An 11,050-nucleotide genomic window follows, 5' to 3' on the forward strand; every position below is an offset into this window, starting at 1 on the left:
ACCAAGTCTCCTCCTTACTTTACAGACAATTTAGAAATCTGGAGTCTCCCGCTGGCATTACTTTGATTCCAAAACCAGACAAAGGCCCCACTGAAAAGAAGAACTCCAGACTAATTTCCCTGATGAACATGGAGGCAAGAATCCTCAACAAGATACTAGCAAACCGATCCAACCATACATTAAAAGAATTATTCACCAAAGGGGCGCCTGGGTGGCTCAGTCGGTTGAGCGTCTGACTTCGGCTCAGGTCATGATCTTGCAGTGGGTTCAAGCCCCGCGTTGGGCTCTGTGCTGCCAGCTCGGAGCCTGGAGCCTGCTTTGGATTCTGTGTCTCCCTCTCTCTCTGCCCCTCCCTCGGTCGCCCTCTGTCTCTCTCTCTCTCTCTCTCAAATATAAATAAACATTGAAAAAAAAATTTTTTAAAGAATTATTCACCATGATCAGGTGGAATTTATTCCTGGGATGCAGGGCTGGTTCAATATCCACAAACCAATCAATGTGATACATCACATTAACGAAAGAAAGGACAAGAACCCCATGATCCTCTCAATAGATGCTGAAAAAACATTTGACAAAATACAGCATCCTTTCTTGATTAAAAAAAACCTCAAGAAAGTAGGGATAGAAAGATCATACCTCGAGATCATAAAGGCCATATAGGAAAGACCCACCACTAGCATCATCCTCAACTGGGAAAAACTGAGAGCTTTCCCCCTAAGGTCAGGAACACGGCAAGGAGGCCCACTCTCAACACTGTTTTTCAACATAGTGTTGGAAGTCCTAGCCTCTGCAATCAGACAACACAAAGGAATAAAAAGCATCTAAATCAGCAAGGACAGGGTGCCTGGGTGGCTCAGGTGGTTAAGATCTGACTTCAGCTCAGGTCATAATCTCATGACATGAGTTCGAGCCCTGGGTTGGGTTCTGTGCTGACAGCTCAGAGCCTGGAGCCTGCTTCGGATTCTGTGTCTCCCTCTCTGCCCCTCCCCCGCTTGTGCTCTGTCTCTCTCAAATATAAATAAACATTAAAAACAACAACAACAACAACAACAACTTGGCAAGGAGGAAGTCAGACTTTCACTCTTCTCAGGTGACATAATACTCTGTGTGGAAAACCCAAAAGACTCCACCCCAAAACTGCTAGAACTGATACATGAATTCAGCAAAGTCACAGGATATACAATCAATGTACAGAAATTGGTTGCATTTCTATACATCAATAATGAAGCAGAAAGAGAAATCAAGGAATTGATCCCATTTACAATTGCACCAAAAAACAATAAAATCCCTAGAAATAAACCTAACTAAAGAGGTGAAAAATCTATACACTGAAAACTATAGAAAGCTTATGAAAGACATTGAAGACATAAAAAAAATGGGAAAACATTCCATGCTTATGGATAGGAAGAACAAATATTGTTAAAGTGTCAATACTACCCAAAGTAATCTACACATTCAATGCAATCCTTATCAAAATAACACCAGCATTCTTCACAGAGCTAGAATAAACAATCCTAAACTTTGTGTGGAACCAGAAAAGACCCCGAATAGCCAAAGCAATCTTGGAAAAGAAAACCAAAGCAGGAGGCATCACAATCCTGGACTTCAAGCTGTATTACAAAGCTGTAACCATCAAGACAGTCTGGTGCTGGCATAAAAACAGACACTCAGATCAATGGAACAGAATAGAGGACCCAGAAATGGACCCCCAAACATATGGCCAACTAATCTTTGACAAAGCAGGAAAGAATAGCCAAGGGAATAAAGACAGTCTCTTCAGCAAGTGATGCTGGGAAAACTGGACAGCGACATGCAAAAAAATGGACCTGAACCACTTTCTGACACCACACACAAAAATAAACTCAAAATGGATGAAGACCTAAATGTTAAGACAAGAAGCCATCAAAATCCTTGAGGAGAAAGCAGACAAAAAAACCTCTTTGACTTCGGCCATGGAAACTTCTTACTTGACATGTCTCTCTGGAGGCAAGGGAAACAAAAGCAAAAATGAACTGTTGGGACCTCATCAAGATAAAAACCTTCTGCATAATGAAGGAAATAATCAGCAAAACCAAAAGGCAACTGATGGAGTGGGAGAAGATATTTGCAAATGACATATCAGATAAAGGGTTAGTATCCAAAATCTATAAAGAACTTATCAAATTCAACACCCAAAAAACAAACAAGCCAGTGAAGAAATGGGCAAAACACATGAATAGACATTTCTCCAAAGAAGACATCCAGATAGCCAACCGACACATGAAAAAATGCTCAACATCACTCATCATCAGGCAAATACAAATCAAAACCACAATGAGATACCACCTGACACCTGTCAGAATGGCTAACATGAACAACTCAGGCAACAACAGATGTTGGCGAGGATGCGGAGAAAGAGGATCTCTTTTGCATTGTTGGTGGGAATGCAAACTGGTGCAGCTACTCTGGAAAACAGTATGGAGGTTCCTCAAAAAATTAAAAATAAAACTATCCCATGGCCCAGCAATTGCACTACTAGGTATTTATCCAAGGGAAACGGGTGTGCTGTTTCGAAGGGGCACATGCACCCCCATGTTTATGGCAGCACTATCGACAATAACCAAAGTATGGAAAGAGCCCAAATGTCCATCAACTGATTAATGGATAAAGCAGATGTGGTATATAAGTACAGTGGAATACTACTCGGTGATGAAAAAGGATGAAATCTTGCCATTTGCAACAATATGGATGGAACTAGTGTGTATTATGCTAAGCGAAATTAGTCAGAGAAAGATAAATGTCATATGATTTCACTTCTATGTGGAATTTAAGATACGAAACAGATGAACATAAAGGAAGGGAAGCAAAAATAATATAAAAACAGGGAGAGGAACAAAACATAAGAGACTCTTAAATACAGAGAACAAACTGAAGGTTGCTGGTGGGGTGTTGGGTGGGGGCAAGGGCTAGATGGGGTGAGAGGCATTAAGGAAGATACTTGGGATGAGCATTGGGTGTTATGTGTAAGTGATGAATCACTAAATTCTATTCATGTAATTATTATTACACTATATGTTAACTAACTTGGATAAGAAAGAAAAAAGGAAGAAAGAAAGAAAGAAAGAAAGAAAGAAAGAAAGAAAGAAAGAAAGGGGGAGGGAGAAGGAAAGAAAAAGAAAGAAAGAAAGAAAGAAAGAAAGAAAGAAAGAAAGAAAGGAAGAAGAGAGGGAGGGAGGGAGGATGGAAGCAAAGGAAGGAAAGGCAGGAAGGAAGGGAGGAAAGGAAAGAAAGGAAAGGAAAGAAAGGAAGGGGAAGGAAGGAAGGAAGGAAGGAAGGAAGGAAGGAAGGAAGGAAGGAAAGAATCTGGAATCAACCAACTAATTAAAAATAATTTAAATAGCTTGTGGTTTGGATTTAGCTTGGGGGCATCAGTGTTACAGAACTCACTGGAAGTAGAAAGAGTGAGCTAGGTCCGGCCCTGCCACCTCCTAGCAGGGTAATTCTGCCTTTCAATCTGCCATGACTCAGTTTCTTCATCTGTAAGTTGGGGATACTAATCACACATACCTCACTGGTCAATGGCTCACTGTGAGACTTGAATGAAATAATGTAAGTAAAAGAACTTTGTAAAGTACGGTTCACTCATTCATTTGCTCATTCGCTCAACAAGTCATGATTGACGGACTGTTATAGAGCTAACCCTGCTCCAGATCCCCGGGTGCGGAAAGACGAAGCCATCTAATAATCGACGGTGAAGACTTTGGACCACTCTGCCCTGCACCAAATCCTGTCTCCCTCATTCACCATCTATGCGAGAGTTAATTAATAGTACCTGACTCAAAGGGTTAGTCTCAAGTTTAAGTGAGTTAATATTTGTCAGGCATTTGCAGCATGCCTGGCCCAGAAGAATTACTCTAGAAGCTTCTGAGAAGTCATTTTCTTTGACACGAACGGGAAGCTAAACTGAGCTTTAAGAAACATAGCTGAATATCTTACTTGAAAATATACAAGAGTTAAAGGTATAATGAACACCCACATCACTGAATTCTTTAAATAAAAAATAAAGGTGAAATTATTAATCATTAGCCATTGAGAACGCAGAGATATCTAGAATGCCTTAATTTATAAGGGCTGCAGAGTTAGGATTATTCCTACTGCCATTGGAGCACCTTAGGTTTCTTTAAGAAGTGCTGGGTTAATAACACAAGCGATCCGCGAATACATTCCATTTATTAAAAGCATAAAAACATTTAGATGAGGCTTCAGTTCCCTTTGATATCTGACGTTATTCTGCAGTAACATAAAAAGCAAAAGCCCCCAAAGTAGCTTAAAAGTTAGGTCGCTTAGCCATGGAAACCCATGTCCGTGGGCAGGGCAGTGGGAAACTACAACACCCTCCCTGTGCTTTCCCCATGATGGCAGCTCCCCGGTCATCGTCCAGAATGTGTCACGGAGGCAAGAAAGCGAAACACGTCCTCGGTTAGAATGGCGTCCTCCCCTGGGTGACAAACACACTTCATACCACATTCCATTGGCCACAGCCGGGCACGGATGGCTCCCAGCTTCACAGCGCGATGAAGGTCAATCCCAGACTCCGCCACTTTGGAAAAGTGCTGCGCTTTTCTGTGCCTCAGTTTTCCCCACTTGTGAAACAAGAACAGAAGTCCAGTGCCCATTTCAGAGCCTTGATAAGAGAAGTCAATGAGATAATGAACGTAAAACGCTTAGCATTCTGCTCAAGAGATGTGAGCTATGTTGCGGCTGAGGCTGCTGGAGATAATGATTTACGCCTATAAATAAAATAGTGTGTGTACCTAAGAGGGAAATCATCGTGTTCTGTAATTTACACATGGCTGGATTTTCAGCACTAGTAGGAGGAATGATCTTCTCTTATATTCCATAATTTTAGTGTGTGTGTGTATGTGTGTGTGTGTGTATACATAATACAATATAATAAGTATAATATGATAAAATATGCATGCAAACCACCTGTTTCCTTCTAGGTCTGTGAAAAGTTTGGTTGTGTCAGAGCTTTACTGGTTTTGACCGGAGGCTGCTGCCTTGACAGAGCCAACGGCAGGTGCACGCTTGGCATTTCCTTCCGCAAACATGAGGCGAGGGCTGTTCTCCGCAGGCGGCTCTGGCCCTCGTGCCCACTGGCCCTTGGCAGTCTGACGTCAGGGAGGACAAGTGAACGAGGAGCGCCGATTCCTGATGGTGACATAGCTGGGGACCCGGAGTCGGAGCCGTGACGAACGAAGGAGAGTGAGTTGGGGTGGACAGAGGGCGCGCAGGCCATTCCCAGGGACTGGGGGCCGAGGAAGGGTGGAGAAAGGGAGGCGTCTCTGCGGAAGCCGCGTCCCGGATGCAGAGGCTCAGGGAGGGGGCAGGTGGCCGTGCCGGTGGGGGGGGGGGGGGGCAGAAGTCCTGAGAATTGACGTCCGGGGTCCAAAGGCCTCGAGGAGCCAAGGAGCACAAGGGCTCTGGGCCGACTCTGGAGGCCAATCGCCTAGACGGATGTGAACCAGGTCCTTGAGCCCGAGCTGCTCTGGGGACCGCGGCTTTGCTAGTGTCAGGCCACGTGACCCAAGTTTGGCCAATCAGACCTTCTCACCACGGTGATTGGCTCACGAATAGCATGTGACTGCAGTCAGGGCCAATCAGAACTAACCCTGGGCCTTCCCTGGAGGAACTGGGGACAGGTGCCAATATGGTGGGCCCCAGGATAGAAAGAGGTGAGACTGAGTGCCGAGGTCCCCATGGGGACGGTGTGCCTCAGTGTGATGTCAAACCAAGCAGACAGAGGGAGTCAGAGTCCTGATGAAGTTTATGCTTCTAGACTTGGACTTGCCCAGGTCACCTCTATCCCTGACCTTTCCTTGGCATGAGCCAGTAAACTGTGTCCTAACTGGAAACCGGTTGGACCTGAGTTTTCTGTCACTTACAACCAAGTGCATCCTAATAGCTACAGTGTGCCTCCTTGATGGCTGACGGTCATTGTCTCAGAGTGGACAAGCAGACCGGCTACTCAGCAGTGACACTTGAGGGGATTTCTTGGCCCACTAAATAAGGGGTGTTGGCATCTCAAAAATTGCATTTTACTTCGGTTGGCTCTGAGAAACCCAGTGTTAATTCATCCTTGAAGATCACGAAGGTCTTTGGAAGAGCCTCCCCAGCCACCAATATCAATTTTGTTTTGATAATTTCTCTCTGCATTATTAATGTCACATGCAGCTTCATGCGTACCCAGCCCATGCAGAAATCCCCATGGCAGTCAGTCAGTTTGGTTGACTTGATTTAAAAAAAAAAAACAAAACAAAACTAGGAGCCCTAATTGAACCCCTAAAATGTGTTTACTCTAATGCATTAATGTTGTGCTTATCAAATCAGAACTGTGTTACCCCCTTAAATTACCTTGAAAACAAAATCAATACTTTATTTAACTGGAGTCAAGAAAAGAAAAAGGAAAAAAAATGCCCTGAGGAATCTTTGTAATAAGTTTTACTTGCAAAGAAACAATATGGATAAACGGGGGGGGAAAGAATTTCAGTGGAAAGCCAGGAATCTGGGTGGCTTGGAGGAATACACGGGCCCCTAACTTAATATTGTTCATTTCTGTGCACCTTCTAGCAAATAGCTCACCCGGGCTTGTCAAGGAGAGGTTGCTTTTTAAGCAAGTCATGGGAATAAACAACCTTATGGCATTTTTAATAGTGGCAGTGGTTGGATTTAACACAGGTGTTTATATCATGTCTTTAACCAAATATTTGAGATCATTAGAACACTGGGCTGTTTATCAATGCTTTCCAATTGGACCCTGGGGGGCAAAATTTGATCTAATTCAGATACCTTCGCCTCCGTTCCCTGTGTGTGTTTTAAATTGGCAATTTCTCAGGCTTTTCTGCTCCAGGTCAGAGCTCCTCTGTACCAAAGAGAAATGGTAATTCCCTGTGGACTGAAGGATGAGGCCCAATATCCTCTACGATCTCAGACTCCCCATCGGCTAATCTTCTGCTAGCACTCTGAAAATGTCTGATGACAAGCAGGAGGCACATTTCTTCGAGAAAAGCTGATGAGCATTTCCCGGGGAATGGATAGTGGACTGAGTCTGAACACAAGAGGAAGTCAGAGGGCTGGTGATTTCACCGGCTTCCAAATCTCCCCCACTTGCCTCTGTTTTGGGTCTCCACCTGTCGGCCTTAGAAGTCGTGGAATCCTCGCATTTGAAGAGAGTTCGAAATTCTGGAAACCAACTCATCGTTCATTCAATCGTCTGTGTGCATTTTCATCAAACGCTTCCTGAGCGTGTCCCCTGCACCTGGCCTTGACCCTGGCCCTGGGGACACAGCAGAGATGGTGAATGGAGAGCCATGGTCTCTGGCCGATGTATTTGAGGAGACGGAAAAGGGGGATAAAAGGCCAGCAAACACCTAAGGAAGATAATTTCAGCAACGACCAGTGCCATGGAACATGTAGGACTGAACATTGTGCTATGCAGTAGGGGGGTGGGGAGAGCACCCCTTAGTCCCAAAGCTTCCATGGCTGTCCTCATTCCTAACACCTGACTCACAAGATTTGCTTCACTGCATGGCCCTCCTCATAGCTTACCAATAAAGCTCATTTTTTTTGGCTTACGTTAACTAGATAGAGCCACCGTCTCCAGTCTGTAACCAAAGAGCCCAATAGACCCGTAACGGAGAGTGTTTGAAAAATCATAACGAATTCTCCCTGATAAGACTGTCCTTGGAAGAATAGGAAACAAAATTGAGATTGGGACATTGGGGGAGAGAAGGGTAAAGCCTTTCCTGTTTGTAGGAGACACTCGGCGTGGTTTCGGCCGCCCTGCACATCCGAACATGCTTCCCGTGTGTTAGAAATTGGGGGAATTTCCCCTCTTAGCAACCACCCCATCCTCACCGTCAACATGGGAGACTTGCCTCGTCACTTCTCCGGCAGTAGAGCAGTCATGCGATGTGGACGCGGCCAGACGGCACCCAAGCGGGGACTTCCGCTGAGGGGCTTGTGACATAAGGGAACCAACGGGAGCATTAGGACTGGTTCCAGAGGTGGAAGTGCTGGAATCCAGTGCCCACGGTCCACTGGAGAGTTCTCCAGTGTCGTTCAGACATTATTCCCAGCTGTGCAGACTTCGACGAGCCTGATGTGCGGTCTCTCCCAGAGTCTGGGGCTCCCCCGACCCGCTTTCCTAGATCCCTTTCCTGCTCCGGTGGCTGGAGTGAGCCCCAGCGGGGAAGCGCCCCGACAATGTGCAGCCCAAACCTCCCACTTTCTGCGCTCGCTCGTCCCCTCCGTGTCTGAGCAGTTGGCGGCCCTGCAGAGCCACCCCAAGTGTCTGATATGGAAGAGCCTCTCCTTGTCACCTCCTGGAGGCAGCTGACAGACTAACAGAGCAGAAAACATGGGGTTTTGCTTCCAAATAGGAAAATTGGATTGTGAATCAATGGAGAGCCCATCTGGGAGCGCGTTCTCGCGAATCCCGAACGCCACAAGCTGGAGGACACGGCGTCCCTGGAGAATACTCAGTGTTGACATCCGGTAACTACTAAGGTAGGATTTTCCTGGGCGAGGGGGAGGGTTGCAGACAGGGAGACGGTGTGGTCCGGTCCGCTGAACTGGGCAGAGCCTGGGTCCTTGATGTTGCGGGGGCCACACTGGTAGCCCTGCACCGCCCACATTTGTATGAGGCAGGAAGACATTTTTTATCCTGTGTAGGACACTGTCATTTTGGTTTGTGGAAAGTCACGGCAGAGTGCAATCTCAGCCCAAACGCCGGCCGTTTTGCTCAGCACCGCGCTAGAAACTTGGAGCAGAGGAAGGAGGAACTGACAAAAAGGTTGATATGTAGTTTTAGTTAAAAATCTGGTTATAGAGACAGTAAGACACTCCAGGGCCTGGGAACCGGGCTCCCTGGAGCCCCGACTCAGGGATCGGTCAGGGCAGGTGGGGCGTGGGAGCTGGGCCCCGAGACTAGAGAACGAGAAGGCTCAGAAGCACAGTCGTGCCTCATTGCCAGGTCAGAAGGGAAGAATTAACCCCCATGAGGGGGTTCCTGCAGGAGATGGTGTGGACGAGGACTCGCCAGCAGTTGAGATGTAGAGATAAATGCATCTTGCACAACACCCGGGGCACAGCCAGTGCTCAAAACTTTTTGTTGTGTGAAGGAAAGATTGAATGACTCTATCAACCAACCAAAGAACAGAGAGGCAGGTAAAGGATGGGCACTAGGTGTTTAAAAATTTTGTTTTGATGATTTTATTTATTTTTGAGACAGAGCATGAGCAGGGGAGGGGCAGACACAGAATCCGAAGCAGGCTCCAGGCTCTGAGCTGTCAGCACAGACCCCGATGTGGGGCTCGAACTCACAGAGTGTGAGATCACGACCTGAGCCGAAGTCGGACGCTTAACCGACTGAGCCACCCAGGTGCCCCCAGCACTAGGTGTTTAAATTCCAGCGTTACCATTTAGCTGTTGCTGAGTGATCCAGGCAAGGTACCTAGGCTGCTCCCGTGTGTGGAAGTCGGTGTGGAGGATGATAAAGCCTCTCCTTTTAGGGATTCGGGTGAGTGGGATGTATGCCTATAGGCATAGAAATAGATGTGCATTGCCTAGTTCAGTGCCTGGAAAACATCAGTGTTCAATAAATGCAGACTCATAACGCGCTCGGGTCATGATCTCATGGTTTGAGAGACCGAGCCCCGCATCGAGTTCTGTGTCGACAGCTCAGAGCCTGGAGCCTGCTTCGGATTCTCTCTCTCCCTCTCTCTCTTCCCCTCACCCACACACGCACGCTCTCTCTCTCTCAAAATAAACAAACATTAAAAAACTCCATGTACTTCTCACATCGTTAACGCCCACATTTTTATCATAAGTTCACGCTGCTGCATCTGAAATATTTAACACTTCCATTATAAAAGCAAACTGTTCTATCACCTTTTAAAACTGCGTGTCCAAGTGGACACTCGATACCACTGGTAATTTGATATCGACCATCAGTGATTTTAAAAATATAGGAGACACTCCTCTGATTGTGGGAAATTCTGCGTTCTTTCTTTGTCTCCTGGAGCGACGCCCCCGGCAAGATTTGAGGCGAATGTGTATTTTTCCGCTGGCAAGTCTTTTATTCCAACGAAAACAACAAAACACGTATATTCCAACAAAAACGCGCCTAAGTGACAATTGAAAATTTACAAGTGTCTGTGACTGTAACACTTTTAAATGTTAAACACGTGGCTCTGAATTGAGTTATCAGAATTGGGAATAGAGCCCGATTGGTCGAAGCCGTCGAACTCTTGTGGGACTATGTTTCAATTAATTTGCGTATCCCGGAGCGAGTACGGCTTCCCGTTCTAGTGAGAAGTCACAGCATCAGTTCACCCTGCTCTTTTGTTTCTTTGGGTTGGGCCGATGGAAGCGTGGCGAACCTTGTTCACGTCTTTGAATGTCTTCTGCCAACATGGGCTGCCATGCTTTCCGGCTCCTGATTCTGTTTGGCTTTGGGTGCGGAGAAGCGGTGGGGGTGAGAGAGGAAGGGTCCCCGGCCCCCCCGGCCCCCGCTGCGATGGAACCCCAGCTGCCTGTCCCCGCCAGGTCACCTCCTGCCTCGAGGCTCACTGTGCACAGCCCTTCTGTCTCCAGATTCCAGAAACCTCCCTCCCCTCTGCTTGCCCAGCCCCCACCCCCCACCCCCGTACTAGCCAGAGCCCTGCACTGTCCTTTGTAATTTCCCTCCGTCCTCTGCCCACACGTTTGAAACGGTACCTTTGTGAAACTGTCCTCAAATCAGCCGATAGGAGTGTTCTGGCCCTTCTCTGTTGGAATTCCGACTGATCAATCATTCTTTTATCAAGTGGGAGAGGAAGGGCATTTGTAAGAGGGGGTGTGGAAAAGAAGAAGCCGCGGACCACACATGTCAGTCAAGGATCCAGAAATTGATTCTCTTAAAGCTGTCTGTGTCTGGGAGCCTTTAGAAAGTCGTCATGTATCCCCAGGAGTCTGAGCACTTCGATTTGATGATGGCTGATCTAATACCTGACCATCTGCCCCTCTCTTT

At 46.6% G+C, this 11,050-nt stretch overlaps 1 non-coding gene across 1 annotated transcript; it reads left to right on the plus strand.

Moving 5' to 3' along the window:
* The first annotated feature begins 205 nt into the window (after nucleotides 1–205).
* Nucleotides 206–286, plus strand: TRNAR-UCG. Its single transcript has one exon. It is a non-coding gene; the product is annotated as a tRNA-Arg (tRNA).
* Nucleotides 287–11,050: the final 10,764 nt, after the last annotated feature.

The sequence above is a fragment of the Leopardus geoffroyi genome, chromosome A3 (assembly GCF_018350155.1).
Source record: "Leopardus geoffroyi isolate Oge1 chromosome A3, O.geoffroyi_Oge1_pat1.0, whole genome shotgun sequence".
Classification (NCBI taxonomy): Eukaryota; Metazoa; Chordata; class Mammalia; order Carnivora; family Felidae; genus Leopardus; species Leopardus geoffroyi.